Source organism: Triticum urartu, chromosome 6A, assembly GCF_056163025.1.
Source record: "Triticum urartu cultivar PI428250 chromosome 6A, HENAU_Tu73, whole genome shotgun sequence".
Lineage (NCBI taxonomy): Eukaryota > Viridiplantae > Streptophyta > Magnoliopsida > Poales > Poaceae > Triticum > Triticum urartu.
Genome location: NC_141878.1, coordinates 248,745,401 through 248,763,199, shown reverse-complemented (window position 1 = coordinate 248,763,199; position 17,799 = coordinate 248,745,401).

Sequence of the window (17,799 nt, the reverse complement as noted above, 5' to 3'; positions counted from 1 at the left end):
GGACCTTGACTTGGAACTTCTCTCTTTGCTTCTATTCTTGTAGAACTTGTTGAAGTTCTTCACCATTAAGCTCAGTTCTTCATTGAAGGTTTCTTTCTCACTTGATGATGTGGGGGCTTCACATGAGGCTTTGTAAACACCACTTGACTTGTTATGGAGCTCCTCCTTATCCTTGAGTGACATCTCATGAGCAACAATTCTTCCAATGACTTCCGTTGGCTTGAGATCTTTGTAATTTGGCATCATTTGGATCAATGTGCATACGGTATCGTATTTTCCATCCAAGGCTCTTAGGATCTTCTTGATGATGAATTTGTCGGTCATCTCTTCACTTCCTAAGCCGGCAATCTCGTTTGTGATAAGAGCAAGCCTAGAGTACATTTCAGCAACACCTTCACCATCCTTCATTTTGAACTTGTCAAGTTGACTTTGAAGCACATCCGACTTGGATTCCTTGACGGAGTCGGTACCTTCATGCATATCAATCAAAGTATCCCAAATTTCCTTTGCATTCTCAAGACGGCTGATTTTGTTGAATTCTTCGGGGCACAATCCGTTGAAGAGGATATCACAAGCTTGAGCGTTGTATTGCAGCATTTTCAACTCTTCCGCGGTGGCTTCACGATTCAGTTCTCTCCCATCAAAGATTTCACCTTGCAAGCCAACACACATAATAGCCCAAACGGCGGGGTTATGTCCCAGAATATGCATTTTCATCTTATGCTTCCAACTAGCAAAATTAGTACCATCAAAGTAAGGACCTCTACAGTGGTAATTTCCCTCGCTAGACGCCATAATCTCCTAGGTTGTGAAACCAAGGCCATGACTTCCAAAAGCTATGAAAATCAAGGCAAATGGAAACCAAAGCTCTGATACCACTTGTAGGATCAAAAGTATGTCTAGAGGGGGGTGATTAGACTACTTGACCAAATAAAAATCTAGCCTTTTCCCAATTTTAGTTCTTGGCAGGTTTTAGCAACTTTGGATAAGTCAAGCAATCTTAACACAATGCAAGCAAGCATGCAAAGAGTATATGAGCAACGTAAAGTAAAGCATGCAACTTGCAAGAATGTAAAGGGAAGGGTTTGGAGAATTCAAACGCAATTGGAGACACGGATGTTTTTGTCGTGGTTCTGATAGGTGGTGCTATCGTACATCCACGTTGATGGAGACTTCAACCCACGAAGGCTAACGGTTGCACGAGTCCACGGAGGGCTCCACCCACGAAGGGTCCACAAAGAAGCAACCTTGTCTATCCCATCATGGCCATCGCCCACGAAGGACTTGCCTCACTAGCGGTAGATCTTCATGAAGTAGGCGATCTCCTTGCCCTTACAAGCTCCTTGGTTCAACTCCACAATCTTGTCGGAGGCTCCCAAGTGACACCTAGCCAATCTAGGAGACACCACTCTCCAAGAAGTAACAAATGGTGTGTTGATGATGAACTCCTTGCTCTTGTGCTTCAAATGATAGTCTCCCCAACACTCAACTCTCTCTCATAGGATATGGATTTTTTCGAAAGAAGATTTGAGTGGAAAGCAACTTGGGGAAGGCTAGAGATCAAGATTCATATGATGGGAATGGAATATCTTGGCCTCAACACATGAGTAGGTGGTTCTCTCTCAGAAAATGTGTATTGGAAGTGTAGGTATGTTCTGATGGCTCTCTCCAAGAATGAAGAGTGGCCGGAGGGGTATATAGCCTCCACACAAAAACTAACCGTTACACACAATTTACCAATCTCAGTGAGATCGAATTAAGAAACTTGGTCGGACCGATTTAGCAAACCTAGTGACCGTTAGGATTTTTGGTGGGACTAAGATGCAACTCAGTAGGACCGATATGTTTAGGGTTAGGGCATAACGTAGTCTCGGTGTGACCGATTACACAAACTCGGTGGGACCGACTTTGGTAATAAGCTAACCAGAGAGTTGGTCAGGTAAACTCGGTGGGACCGATCGCTCATTTTGGTGGGACCGAAATGTTACAAAAGGGAAACAGAGAGTTTACATTGCAATCTCGGTGGGACCGATCGCTCATCTTGGTAGGACCAAAAAGTTACAAAGGGAAACAGAGAGATTACAACCCCATCTCGATGTGACCGAGATCCCTATCGGTGAGATCGATTTGCCTAGGGTTTGTGGCAGTGGCTATGACATCTGAACTCGGTGGCGCCGGATAGAAAGAATCGGTGGGGCCGAGTTTGACTTTTGGTTTAGGTCATATGTGGATGTGGGAAGGTAGTTGAGGGTTTTGGAGCATATCACTAAGCACTATGAAGGAAGAACCCCATCAAGAAACACCTCATCCCTCCTTGATAGTATTGGCTTTTCCTATAGACTCAATGTGATCTTGGATCACTAAAATATAAAATGTAGAGTCTTGAGCTTTGAGCTTGAGCCAAACTTTTTGTCCTTAGTATTTTGAGGGGTCCACTTTCCTCATCCATGCCATGCCATTCATTGAGCTTTTCCTGAAATATTAATCTTGGAATAGCATTAGCTCAATGAGCTATATGTTGTTAGGAATTACCAAAACCACCTAGGGATACTTGCACTTTCAGAGGGCGGCTCGAGCAGGCCGGTGGTTCCACAGCATGTGGGCACGACGAGAAGAGCTGCGATGTTTCTCAGCATAGTTAATTAATTGTGCAGTGCTGCCACGACACCATTCTACAAGTACCGCAATGAAAAGGTCAAACACAAACTTCATGCTGAACTCAGCACACGGAGCAACCTTTCAAACTGAGTCAACTATTAGTTAATTAAGGGAGACAATGTTTTGGCAACTCACAACCATGCTGCAGCCTCGCGTGCATGTTCATCGACAAAACAGATAGAACTTCTACTAGGATGAGAATGAAATCCAACAAACACACACGTGTTGGCTGAAGCAATGTCAGTTTCAGAACCTGTAAGGGAAGATGAAAATAAGGATTATATATACAACAAAGAGGAATATTAGGACTCATGGACACATGTGAGACTTATTCCTATAGTATTACACAACATCTGAGAATGAAATTGGTAAGGATTCATCCACACAAATAGCAGCAAGAACGGACTATTGATAGAAAAAAAGGACACACACATTCTTTCAGAATTAACACATATGAACTCAGCCATACATCCAATTAGATCAACCAAAATAGAAACAACAGGCTTGCATGTGCAGACCTAGATAGTAGTGCACACTGAAAGATGCAAGCACAAATTAAAATACCTAGAATTTTGAAGTGAAATTTTGAGCCTCCGGCAAGGTTACTGACCGTGATGGGCTGTTATCTAGCCGTGATGTACTACACCACAATGGCTAAAACTAGGTAGTGTAGACCACGCTTGCGATTTCCGGCAAAGAATCGACCATGGAATGATGCTATGTCACGGACAAGGAACAGAGAGGGTACGAATAGAGGAGAGAAATTCCTTACTAAATCATCAGTGTCAGAGGCGAGGTCTAGAGGCGAGCAGCACCGTCGAGCCCGAGCTGGCACCGGCACATACGGGAGATGCGGGGTAGAGGGCCTACGCGGGAGTCACACCGGCGGCCCGTGGCGGCTAGGGTTGCTGTAGGGGCATGTGCAGCAGCATGGAGGAAGTCATGACGATGAAGGATCAGAGGAGAGGACTGCACGACAGCCAGACTTGTGAGCGACATCGTGGGAGAGCGCCTCACCTAGCAGAAATTGGTGGTGGTGGGCAGTACTGCGGTCATGGAGCTCGGGTGAGAGGGGAATCGTGGGGAGGGGAGATGGCAGATAAGAAAAAGGGCTGGATGGGGTACGCCCGTGCAGGGTGATTAATTAGATTTTTCCTAGGAGAGAGAGGAGGTTGGCGCATAGTAGGTGTGGGTGGGATAAGTTGGGGAGGTGGGAGATTAAAACAAACAACACATATTATCATTTCGTTGGTGGGTATGTGTTGTTATAGGTGGGTTCTTGTTGTAATGCAAGAAAGTTCTGGCCTGAAGCTATTGATACTGCATGCCATGTCATCAACCGTGTTTATCTTCACAAGCTTCTGAACAAAACATCCTATGAACTCCTCACTGGTAAGAAGCCGAACGTCAGTTACTTCAGAGTATTTGGTGCCAGGTGCTGGATCAAGGATCCACATCACACTTCAAAATTTGCACCAAAAGCACATGAAGGTTTTGTGCTCGGTTTCGGAAAGGACTCGCACTCCTACAGAGTCTTCAACCTCTTTCACTATAAAGTGGTTGAAACTGTGGATGTGCGGTTCGATGGGACTAATGGCTCGCAAAGAGAGCACCTGCCAAATGTGCTAGGTGAAATTTGACCCAGTGAATCCATCAAGCTTATGGGAACTGGAGAAATCATACCATCTGAAGTACAGCCTGAAGAGGAACTTATCATCTCCGCACCCAATCAACCTGAAGACAATCCTTCAAACGATGAAAATGATCAGCAAGAGAAAAATCTTCGTCCAGTTCATCCTTGTGTTGCAAATGAAGTACAGATTGAGAAGATAATTGATAGCATCAATGCGCCTGGTCCACTCACTCATTCAAGAGCAACACAACTAGCAAATTTTTGTGGGCACTTTGCTTTCGTCTCAATATCTGAACCCAAGAAAGTTGCTAAAGCCTTCATGGAACCTGAATGGATTCAAGATATGCAAGAAGAGCTTCAACAGTTTGAGATGAATAATGTATGGGAACTGGTCAAGCGTCCTGATCCTCATAAACACAATATCATAGGCACTAAATGGATATATCTCAACAAACAAGATGAGCATGGTCAAGTTGTCAGAAACAAAGCTCGTCTCGTTGCTCAAGGATACACTCAAATTGAAGGGATTGACTTCGATGAAACATTTGCTCCTGTGGCTAGGCTTGAAGCCATTTGCATATTGCTAGCCTATGCAAACCATCACAACATCCTGCTATATCAAATGGATGTGAAGAGTGCATTTCTCAATGGCAAGATTGAAGAAGAAGTGTATGTTGCACAACCGCTTGGCTTTGAAGATCCAAAACATCCTGACATGGTTTACAAGCTCAACAAGGCACTGTATGGCCTCAAACAAGCCCCTCGTGCTTGGTATGACACGCTCAAAGACTTCCTGAAGAGAAAAGGCTTCAAACCTGGTTCCCTGGATCCCACACTCTTCACAAAGACATATGATGGTGAACTGTTTGTGTGCCAAATATATGTGGATGACATTATCTTCGGCTGCACCAACCAGAAATACAGCGATGTGTTTGGATACATGATGCAAGAGCAATATGAGATGTCCATGATGGGTGAGCTGAAGTTCTTCCTTGGTCTTCAAATACGACAGCAACACAATGGCATCTTCATATCTCAATAGAAATACCTCAAAGAATGCCTGAAGAAGTTTGGAATGCAAGACTGCAAAGGTTATATGACGCCAATGCCTACCAAGAGTCATCTAGATTCTGACGGCAATGGTAAAGAGTTCGATCAAAAGGTATACCGCTCCATGATTGGTTCTTTGCTTTACTTATGTGCATCTATGCCAGATATCATGCTTAGTGTTTGCATGTGTGCCCGATTCCAAGCGGCACCAAAGGAATTGCATCAGTTAGCTGTGAAGCGAATTCTTCGATATTTGTCTTACACCCCAACACTAGGACTATGGTATCCAATGGGCTCAGAGTTTGATCTAGTTGGATTCTCGGATGCTGATTATGCTGGTGACAAGGTGGATCGCAAGTCTACATCAGGCACATGTCACTTTCTAGGACGATCACTTGTGTGTTGGTCTTCAAAGAAGCAGAACTATGTATCTCTCTCCAGTGCTGAATCTGAATACATTGCTGCTGGATCTTGCTGCGCTCAGCTTCTATGGATGAAGCAAACACTCAAAGACTATGGCATTCATCTGAAGCAAGTGCCACTCTACTGCGACAATGAAAGCGCCAGCAACCCAGTTCAGCACTCGAAGACAAAGCACATTCAGATCGGTCATCACTTTCTAAGAGATCATGTCATGAAGGAAGATATTGATATCATTCATGTCAACACTGAAGAGCAGCTGGCAGATATCTTCACAAAGCCCTTGGATGAGAAAAGGTTTTGCAAGTTGCGGTGTGAGCTAAATATCTTGGAATCCTCAAATGTCCTGTGATCATGCACACATCCTAACACTTATGCATGTTGATGACTTAGATGTGCAAACACACGAAGTAACGTATATCTTCAACTAATGAAGACTTACACTCTAAGTGTGAATACATTAACGCAGAATTTGACTTCGGAGCGCGACGATAATTGTGCACCGTGTCTGGGTCTAATACTTCCCATACGGTGGGTAACGCCACCAGCAAACTTTTGTTTGGAATACTTTCTGTTAGCGTTACATTTGCAAAGTCTTCGCATTCGGTTTGTCTTCATTGTTAACATGGCTTCATGTTTATCTTCAATATACTGGTTTGGTTTCTGTCCTCTACAACATTCACTTATAGCTATGTCTTCTAGTTGAATCTTTTGAACTAAGTGAATATGATCGGACCCTGACCTTTCTATGCTCCCGTCTTAAGTCTATCTATCCAAATCATATGCATTCTATTGAAACTGTCGAATGTCTTCGCTGCGTCCTTGTCAGCAGAAGATACAGAGACAAACATTAAATCTGTTTTAAATGCTCAATCCTTTTTGCCTGAAACCCGGAGAAGCGGGAATGACCACCCGACAATCCAGGCGTGCGTGGGAACGTGGAACAACCTCCAATGTGTTGCATGATCGCCACGTGTCCTTCAAATGTGAACCGCCAGGGGCACCTACGTAATAAAGTTGTGCCGTCCCTGTCCCTATAAATACATGCTTCACCTCAGTCATTATCTTTTCTTCCACTTCTCTCTTTCGCACAAACCCTAGTGCCAGCGCTAGCCCTCGACGATGCCGGCGACGAAGCGTTTAGCTGCCATGACCTCACCGACGCCGTCATCACGCCGGCCGCGGACATCGTCTTCTCCGCTGTCGCCGTAGGTGTCCTCCGTCGCCAAGTTAGGGCACGGAAGATCAAACTACTCGGCTTCTTCTCCTACTCTGTCTAGCAGTTCCTCGAGTGGTAAATAAAAACTCTTTTTACAGTCTTTTTGATCCAATAGATTCATCCTTTTCAACCACAAGTGGTTTCTGTTCCTACAAAGTTAGATCTATCTTGTTCTGCATCTCATAGCATGCCTAGTATGTTCACTTATGCTTCACAAAGTAGTTAGATTCCTCACTTGTACTTATTCGTGGTTTCGTACAAATCTGGAACCAACTCTCTACATATGAGTGAATGTCTTCGCACTATGAGGTCGATGTCTTCTAAAACTGATTTATCTTCAAAATCTTCTGAGAATGCATATGACCTCTTCCCCTTCCCTCGCATCTCTAATGCTTTCACAGGTACATGTCTGTGGGAGAATCCCTTGGTTCTCATAGTCTGCATTCATTTGCAGAATTCTTACAACATCACATAAATTCTCCTAAAGCCAGTTCCCGTCTGACCAGTAGACGGAAGACTTTGACAGTGTTGAAGCCTTTCAGTCTAAACTTCATGGCAACAGAAAAGTCTGTAAGGAAGGGTGGCAGACAGCGCCGTGGGAACACCTCAAGAGAATTGCCTCCTGACCTCTATGAGCTGTACAAGACAGATCCAGAGGAGGACTACAATCAGCGAAAAACCCGAATCCAATGGATTCGAAGATATTGGGCAGAATAATGGTACAAGTACAGGTTTGTGACCCAGGAATATGCTGAGAAGAATGCCATGAAGCGACCCTGGGGAGACATCTTGTACAAAAATCTTCCACCCAGGTCCAGAGCTGAAGCCATTGAACAAGACTTCTATCCTTGCATGGTCTGTGGACCACAGCCTGCAGATGCCGACCCATCTTCATTGCTATGGTGTCGTGACGACAATCTGTTCAAGTGCAACTTCCAGTTTGCCAAGAACTCAGTCAAAGAAAAGAAGAAGTCGCGGGGATTAGACTTCAATCCAGGCCCCTCTGCTCCTCGTGCCGATGGCACACGCGAAGCTGAACCCAATCTTGTTGGGCCCTTCTACAACCTAGAAGGTCTCATCACTCATATTATGGTTCAAGGGACAGCCATGGATGAACCTGCAGATGACTCTGATTCTGACGAAGCGCCTGCACCACCGAAGCCAAAGAAGCTAAAGAAACCTAAAGCTTCGAAGCCTTCCCCTGCACCAAAAGCTTCGCGGGTGAAGCCTCTGGCCACTGCTCCTCCTACGCCAAGTATGCAGTCTGAAGATCTCCCACGCATCTCCAAGTCTGAGAAGAAGAAAAAGAAGCCTATGCACACCACTGGTCCAACACTGACCCCTGCTGCTGTTTTGAGAAACGAGAATGATGCCATTGATATGTCCAGCGATGACGATCTTGGCGATGACGCTCTTGAGCAATTGATAAAGAGCAAGCAAGAGGCAGAAATCTTCAATGATCTTCCCCTCTTTGATGTGAAAATCTTGTACAAGTTTATTGATGAGTGGTTTGACAACCCAGATCTCAGTTTTGATGACCTTCAGCTCCCAATTGGCCTCAGTGTCTCCTTCCACAGAGCCATTGCTCCTGAGCTGGCTCTTGCACAGAAGATTTTTGAGCTGAAGCACAAAATTGACTATGAAAAGGCTCAGTTCAAGAAGCACATAGCCAAGCTCAATGTTGAAGACATTCAAAACTTCAAGGTCATGATGCATGAGCTCAAGGAGGCATTCCACAAGAAACGAGAAGAAGCAAAAGGTTCTCGTGAGCACATGAAGAATCTTGCTGCCAAATGTGTTCAAGGCTACAATGAAGCTGAAAAGCGCAAGGCTTTGGGGCAACCAGGCATTGACCCCAGAATGGTTGCCAAGAAGAAGAAGAAGCCAGCTGTGGCAGAACCAGAAGCATCAAGGCAGGAAGAACCTCGCATTGTCTTCCCGGCCAGTATGACAGGCTCGAAGCCTAAGGTCCCCACAGTGGCTTCAGAGTTCAAGAAAACTACAGCAGCTGAAGCCGACGCCAGAAAGTGCAAGACTAAAGCCACCAATGATGATGCTCCCCCAACCAAGAATAGAAAAAAGAAGAAGAGATACTAGACTGCTTCCACAGAGCCCCTGGTTGTCAAGCCGATTTCTGTTGCTTGTCCTGAATCTGCACAACAAGAACGTCGAATGATAGTTCATGAGCCTGCTTCCACAGAGGCTCCTGAAGCTGAAGAGAATCCAGCTGTTGACCCCACCACAGCTGAAGACATTGGTCCTCACGACAATGTTGAAGATGATGAAGTCTTTCCTCAGATCGAGCTCAATTTGGTATCATCGCCTGTTCTTACGAACAACGAACTCATCAGCATTGGTCGTCCATTGACACCAATTGCTCAGGATGACTCATGGGCTAATCACCCACAAGACTCCCCCCATCAAGCAGAAACACCTGTTACTCCCCCAACTCAAGTCACCACTCCGGTGATTGAAGATGAAGATTTTTTTGGCCCAACCAACTCCATCTCCACAGGCGTCACCAGCTTTCCGCAGGCTTCGCAAAGGACCAAGGCCACAGGTCTCTCTGTCAAGTGTTCCAGAAGGAGAAGAGCGCCAATCCGTTTCACGTGAAGTCTTTCCTGAAGCCACTCCTACTGCGAACATCCCTGAATCTGAAGCCAAGACGGCTGAAGATATTCCGGCTGCATCAGCCGATGATCAAGAAGAAGAACCAAGAGATGAGGAAAGAGTTGCTACACCCCCGTCCAACCCTGAAGTTGTTCTCGAGGAGAACGTGTCCGACCCTCCAGCTCCTGAAGTGGAGGTTACCAATACTGATGCGGCCACCAACATCAACACTGAAGCCAATGATGTTGTCATGGCTGAAGCTAATGTGGCGCATGAAGCTAATGTGGTGCCAGATGTCACTGCACCTGAAGCTCATACTGCACCTGATGCAAATCTGCATCTTGAAGCCAATGCCTCTGCTCCTGTACCACCTCCCAGGCCACACACCATCGAGCAGGCATATGATTGTGGTTAGCTTGTTACAGTCCGCTGGCCAATTCTGGTTCCTCCGCCTGCTCCCGGCCCTTAATTTGCCTATCATGTGGAGCACATGCCTTAGGTCCAGAAGCCAAAGCCAAGGCTACCACGGTTCCTAGGTACTGCAATGTCCCCAGGATCGTTTAATCTGAATGGATTCAAGACACACAACACATTCTTTGACAGTGACAAGAATCCCTACACAAGGCCAAGAATCTCCTTAGATCGATTCTGGAGTTATCCGCAGTGAAGCTACTATTCTTGCATCTTGTACAATCAGGGGTGCATCTTCCCACATATGCGTCTTGATTGTGAAGCCATTGCTGGACTGCCATGCCTTGAAGAAGCCCTTGACTGCTTTCGTGATGCAGGTCTGCTAAACTTTGTGACTGCCAAGGAACACTGGAATGAAGAACTTCTGCTTCAATTCTATGCTACCCTCCACATTCGTGGATACAACAGGGATCCGAAGACTTGGATCCTTGAGTGGATGACAGGAGATGTTCATCATGAAGCTAATGCCCGAGACATCATTGAGCTTATAGCCCTGCCCACTCCTGGCAAATAATATGAACCAGGTTGTCAACAACACCAGAATGCTTTGGAGAGCATTTTCCAGAAGCCTGAGCCTAATATGAGCCAAATTCTGAGCATGATGAAGCCTTTGCCACGCGACGCTGAATACCCAACCGACTTCTTTGTTGAAGATCTAGAGTATCTGCCCCGCACCATTTACCATATCATCAGAAAGACTCTATGGCCTGTCAAAGGACATTCCTCTGCAGCGAAGCTTGAAGGAGCAATGAAGACTTTGGTTTTCTATATCTTCAATGGCATAAGCTTCAATGCTCAAGACTTCTTCATCAGGCAGTTGGCTGCATCTGGCTCCGACATCTTTGGTCTGAAGTTCTATGCTCCATGGGTAATGCGCCTTATCAAGCTTCACTCTGCCTTCAACTACCTGCCATCTGCGCGTAATCATCTTGTATTCTTGCCAGAGGTTGATTTGTCTATTGAAGCTATTTACCCAGAGCCTACAAAAGATCCAATCTATCTTCACAATGTTGTCGAGGGATGTGTCGAGGGATGTATCCAGAAAGTTGGTTGATGTCAAGATACATGCTGATTAATTTTTGTTTCGGTTGAGAATCAGGCACCTTCTAGGTCAAGAAAATTGGGCATGACCTTTGCTAATTTTCTTGACCTAGGAGTGCCCCATTCTCAACCGAAACGGAAATTAATCAACATTTCAGGAGAAAGGGGTCATTTCAGAAGATCACAAGTAGCAGCAGCATCACTTGACAAAATCACAAGTAGCAGCAGCATCACTTGACAAAATCACAAGTAGCAGCAGCATCACTTGACAAAATCACAAGTAGCAGCAGCATCACAAGTGGTACAGCAGCAGCATCATCACAAGTAGTACATCAGCAGCATCATCACAAGTAATACACTTAATTGGCATAAAAGAACAAAAAACAACATAAATTGGAAAACAAGCAATACTTCTAAAACCAGTTGCAAGCAAATGTACAGTAAAATAAAATGATCCCATAGTGTACTTAATTTAGAACACATGGAAGAAACTTGACTAAATGTACAGATTTTAGAAAAAAAATCCAAGTTAACTAAATGACTGATTCAATTTCAGGCAACTTGGAGAAGAGAACACTTGATCATTGACTGTACTTAATTCAGAACACATGGAAGAAACTTGTTAGAAACTGAAACGGTTAATATTGAGAATTAAGTTACTCTAATGGAGTACCAAATTTTGAGAACAAGCCGTCTGAAAAGAGCACTAGCTAAGATCTAATCCTTATGTCCAGTTAACCACTAATTTACTGTAACCAATGTTCAGAGACAAATCAGACTTGACAATAAACATCAAAATTTTAGACTTGACAGTAAATATAGTGGAAACTGAAGATTATTTAGGAACACACTTGTTCCTAAACTTGATGTCGATTTAGCAACACAGTCTTCAGTGAGAGTATAAAAAATAACTAATCCATCTACTTGAGTGATTCTACACTAAACCAGAACAAGTTGATGTTCATTTGTAACTACTCCATCTCCTGGTGCGCCATTAGTAATTTTTTTGGATTTTTAGTTGCATTCATTTGTGAATTGGTAATACATTTATGAATATGAAAAAATATCATCTAATTTGAAAAAATATTCATGAATTCAAAAAGTGCCCATGAAATTTAAAAATAGTCATGACTTCAAAAAATATTAACAAATTCAATACTTTTTGTGAGTTAGAAATTCAATACCAGAATAAACCTAAATAAAAATTGGTATACCAATGGCGCACCTCCTAGGGGTGCACCATAAGTACCTTGATAGCAATGGCGCACCTTCTCCTGGTGCGCCATTAGTAACTTTTTTTTTGGATTTTTAGTAGCATTCATTTGTGAATTGGTAAAACATTTATGAATATGAAAAAATATCATATAATTTGAAAAAATATTCATGAATTCAAAAAGTGCCCATGAAATTTAAAAATATTCATGAGTTTAAAAAATATTAACAAATTCAATACTTTTTGTGAGTTAGAAATTCAATACCAGAATAAACATAAATAAAAATTGGTATACCAGAATAAACATAAATAAAAATTGGTATACCAGAATAAACATAAATACAAGAATAAACATAAATAAATATTCATGAGGACTAGAACAGAAGAAATATCATTTCCATATGTCGAAATACAATCGAGAAATGAAGACTACAATTTAAATACAATCGACCTTAGCTAGCTATCTTTTCACAATCTTCTTGCCCTTCTTTTTCGCAAATGGAGTTCTTCTCTTGAACGGACGTCCTTTAGGTAGGGTGGTCCTGCTTCTTCTTGTGGTGTATGGCACTTCATCGTCGTCGTCATGTTCCATCTTCGGGTCAGCGTACTTGTCTAAGTCTTGCTCATTGGCGACTCCATCCATTCCGACGATATTCCTTTTGCCTCTACTCACGACAACACGACTGGGCTTTGACGGGTCGGTAATGAAGAAGCATTGGTCCACTTGGGAAGCCAGTACCCATGGCTCATTTTTCGCTGTGATGTTTGCGCCCTTGGTCTTGGATTTGGCTTCGGGTATAACCATGGTGGTGAAATACCGGTCTTCTTTTAGGATGCTCTTGGCCCATCTGACACGGAACATCGGGACCTTCTCTCTAGCATAGCTCAGCTCCCAGATCTCATCGATCCTTCCGTAGTATCTGTCCTTGTCATTACCGGTGTAGGATTCCATCGTTACCCCGGAGTTTTGATAACCATCACTCTTCATGTCCTTTTCCTCGGTGTAGAATGTGTAGCCGTTGATATCTTACGCCTCATAGGTCATCAGGTTGTGCTCGGTGCCCTGTGACAAGGTGAATATGAGTTTTTCTTCTCTGGAAGAGTCCTCATGTAAAGGGTACGACAGAAGATTCTCCTTGAAACAATGCGTGAAACATGAGTTGTGCTCTTTGATTATATCTCCGTCCGTCCTCTGTTGGCCTCGGTCATTGTACGTCTTCTCAATATAGGTTTTGTGCTCTACCACCCAAGGATCGACCACGTATATGTGTTGTAGCGCGACTAGGTTGCTCTTTCAAAGTCGGCGAGTCGACCCTCGAAGTCGACATGCATTTCACGGTGACCCTCGTGGCGACCCCATCCAGCGAGCCTACCGAGGTGCCTGTTGACGGGCAGACTAATGGGGTTCTCGATGCCTAGATAATTCGTGCAGTAGGAGATGCACTCTTTGGTTAGAAATCCCCTGGCTATGCTTCCCTCTGGACGTGACATGTTGCGAACGTATCCATTGATGACACCATTCATCCTTTCGAACGGCATCATGCTGTGCAGGAACGTTGGCCCGAGTTGGATGATATCCTCCACGATATGGACCAGCAGATGCACCATAACGCCGAAGAATGCGGGTGGAAAGTACATGTCAAGCTGGCATAGTATCACCATGATCTCTTCCTGTAGCCTTCTGAGTTGCCTCACGCCAACTGACTTCCGAGAGATGACGTCGAAAAAGTTGCATAGGCCAAAAAGCGTTTCATGGACGTGAGCGTCCATGATCCCACGGATTGCAACTGGAAGTATCTGCGTCATCAGCACGTGACAGTCGTGAGACTTCATCCCGCTGAACTTCTGCTTCGCTGAGTCTATGTATCTGCTTATCTTCCCCGTGTAACCGTAAGGAAGTTTTACTCCTATGAGGCAGGTGAAAAACTGCTTGATCTCCTCCTGACTTAGAGTGAAGCACGTGGGAGGGTATCCATTTCCGATCTTCTTGGCCTTTTTGCCTTTGCGATGACTTTCCGTGTCCTTCGCCTCATCATCATCATCATCATCATCAGCAGCAGCGTGATGCTCCTCCCTGATGCCCATTGATTTGAAGTCTACCCTTGCTTTCGACCCATCTTTGGTCCTCTCTGGCATGTTGAGCAGGGTAGCAAGCAGACTCTCGCACACATTCTTCATGATATGCATGCCATCAAGGCTGTGAGGCACATGGAGGATCTTACAGTATGGCAAGTCCCAGAAAACAGACCTTGTTTTCCATACCTTTAGCAGCGGCTCTGGTGCCTTTCGCTTCTTTCCCGGCTCTGGCGCCTTTCGCTTCTTTCCTGGCAGTGGGCAATCTTTCCAATTTTTCAACAGCTCGTCTATATCCTCGCCGCTCCTCGTACGCGGGCGTCTTCGGGGTTCGGTTTCACCATCGAACAGATCCTTGCGTTTTCTCCATGACTCATCTTCGCGAAGCCACCTTCGATGTCCCATGAACACTGTTTTCGAAGACCCAGGATCTCTATCTAGTTGGCGATACATTGTGTCATCCATGCACCTGACGCATCCAGAAAATCCATGGAGCACCTGCCCGTGACATATCCGTAACCGAGATAGTCGTGCACCATCATGAGTTGTGCGTCTCTCATAGGGAAATATTCTTTCTCTGCGGCGTCCCATGTATTGGCTAGCGTTTTCCACAGCGTGTCTAGCTCCTCTTTCAGCAGCCCTAGATACAGATTGATGTCGTTCCCTGGTTGTTTCGGCCCTTCAATTAGCATACTCATGTGAATGTACTTCCTCTTCATGCACAACCAGGGGGGAAGGTTGTACATCCACACAAACACAGGCCAGGTGCTATGTGTGCTTCTCTGGCTGCCAAACGGATTGACTCCATCGGTGCTCGTGCCCAGCACGATGTTCCTTGGATCGTCCCCAAATTCTGGGTGTTCGAAGTTCAACGCTTGCGACTGGCTCACATCCTTAGGGTGACTCAGCATCTTGTCTTTTTTATTTATCTCCGGATCATTTCCGTCATCTTCTCGCTTCTTCTCCTCCCTATCCGGGTGCCAACGCAGGAGCTTTGCTAGCTTAGGGTCCGTGAAATACCGCTGAAGACGAGGAGTGATCGGAAAGTACCACAACACTTTTTGAGGAGCTTTCTTCCTCTTCTTGTATCGAGTGACGCCGCACACCGAACATATGGTAGACTCCGCGTGCTTGTCCCGATAAATGCTGCAATTGTTCATGCACACATGGTATTTCACGTGCGGTAAATCCAGAGGACACACGATTTTCTTCGCCTCCTCAAAACTGGTCGAGCACTTGTTCCTCTTGGGAAGACGTTCGTGCCAGAATGACATGTTCTCGTCGAAGCATGCGTCGGTCATTTTGTGTTTTACCTTCATCTCCAGAGCCATGAGCGTTACTTTCAGGCGGGTATCCTCTGACCTGCATCCTTCATACAATGGAGTAACCGCGTCTATCTCCAGTTGATCCAGCTTGGCTTTCTCTCGGGCGGCAGCTCTTGCGTTATCCGTCTGCTTGAGAAGCAACTCTTGAATATGAGGGTCCTGCACCCAGCCCAACGATGGTCCATCGTCGTCTGCTCCGGCATCTTCATCTTCATGATCATGCCCTTCGTCTTGATCTTCCTCATCATCATGTCCGGCATCTTCTACATGATGACTGTGTACTGCATCTACATCGTGATCATGTCCTGGAGATTATTCGTCTTCTCGCCCGCCCTCGTCGCGGTTGTCTTGCTGCCCTTCCTCATTTCTTGCCCGGCCCCCATGGACGACTTCATAGTCATCTTCATCACCTTGCCACCGATAGCCATCCATGAAACCACGCAAGAGTAGGTGGTCCCGCACCTGTACGGAATCCGGGTCCATAAGGCTCTTCAGCTTGCATCTTTGACACGGACATCTTATCTCCATCTCGTTGTTTTGAAGCATCTTGGCCTTCGCGGAGCTCAAAAACCTATTCACGATGCCTTTGGTCATCGTGCGGACCATGGTCGCCTGCGAGGTAGAGCAAAACGATATTTTAGAACAAAAAAAATTGCCATGACTTTGCCTAAAAATAGGACCAAAAAGAATGCATAGTGCCAAATTCTCGCCGAAACGGAAATGAATCAACATTCCGACAAAATATTGGCAACTATCGCATTTCAAATACTGGTACCTGCGAACACAAACATATGCAACACCACAAACATACATTGATCTAGGCCATAAAAAGTGTGCACGTTGTTGGAGGTAGAAAAAAGTAGATCTAGAACATAAAGAAAGCTTTCCCCTTACTTACCTATCAAAAAAAAGGAAATTTAACCACTTAATTTGGGTGAATCTATGGTGCAAATGAGGTGAGGAGGAGGAGGCAGCTGAGACCAAGCTTGGTAGAGGTGGATAGAATGAAGTGCGGAAAGTGAGTGTGGTAGGTGGCTATCCAAAATATCTAGCTACTCCCAGGTTACCAATGGCGCACCACCTAAGAATGCGCCATTAGTAACCAGGGTAGTGGCGCACCAGGTGACAGTGCGCCATTACTAGTTAAAACTAGTAATGGCGCACTATCCCCTGGTGCGCCACTGCTAACAATTTTTTATCTTTTTTTCAAAATTAGTAATGGCGCACCACACACCAGGTGCGCCATTAGTAATGAGGACATTAATGGCGAATAGCAGTGGCGCACCACATACATGGTGCACCATTAATGTCCATATTAGCTATAGTCGTTTTCGTAGTAGTGAAGGCAGCAGCAGCAACAACAACAACCCATCGCCACCACCACCAGTTGACAACTTAGCCCATTTTCTGAGGTTACAACCGCTGGTGTTTTCCAATAGCACCGAGCCCATAGTTGCAGATGACCGGCTACATAGGATTGGAAGGGAGTTGACCACTGCAGGTTGCACAGATGCGGAGAAGGTGCGTTTTGCCGCACACCAATTGGATGGACCTACAGCCTCATGGTGGGAGAATTACACAATCACGTTCCCTATAGCCAATATTACTTGGGAGCAGTTTCAGCAAGCATTCCGCACTGCTCACGTTTCAACTAGAGCTATGAGCATGAAGAAGCGTGAGTTTCGCAACTTACGCCAAGGAAACCGTACGGTAGGGTAGTACGTGGAGGAGTTTAGCAACCTAGCTCGCTATGCCCCGGAGGATGTGGCCACCGATGCCGCGAAGCAAGAGAAGTTTATGGAAGGGCCGAATGATGAGATGAGTGTGCAGTTGATGGTGGCAACATTTAAAAACTACCAGGAATTGGTAGATAAGGCCCTCATGATTGAAGGAAAGCAACAACAATTTGAGAGCCGCAAAAGGAAGTATGGACAAGGGAAGTACAATTCAGGAGCTCAGCAGAAGCCTCGTTTCACCCCGAGCTCGGGAGGATTTACCCATAACCAAGGTGGTCATACCCACAACGGAGGAAGTTCGCATAACCACAGTGGCCCCAAGAATGGAAACGGGAATGGAGCAGGCAGCA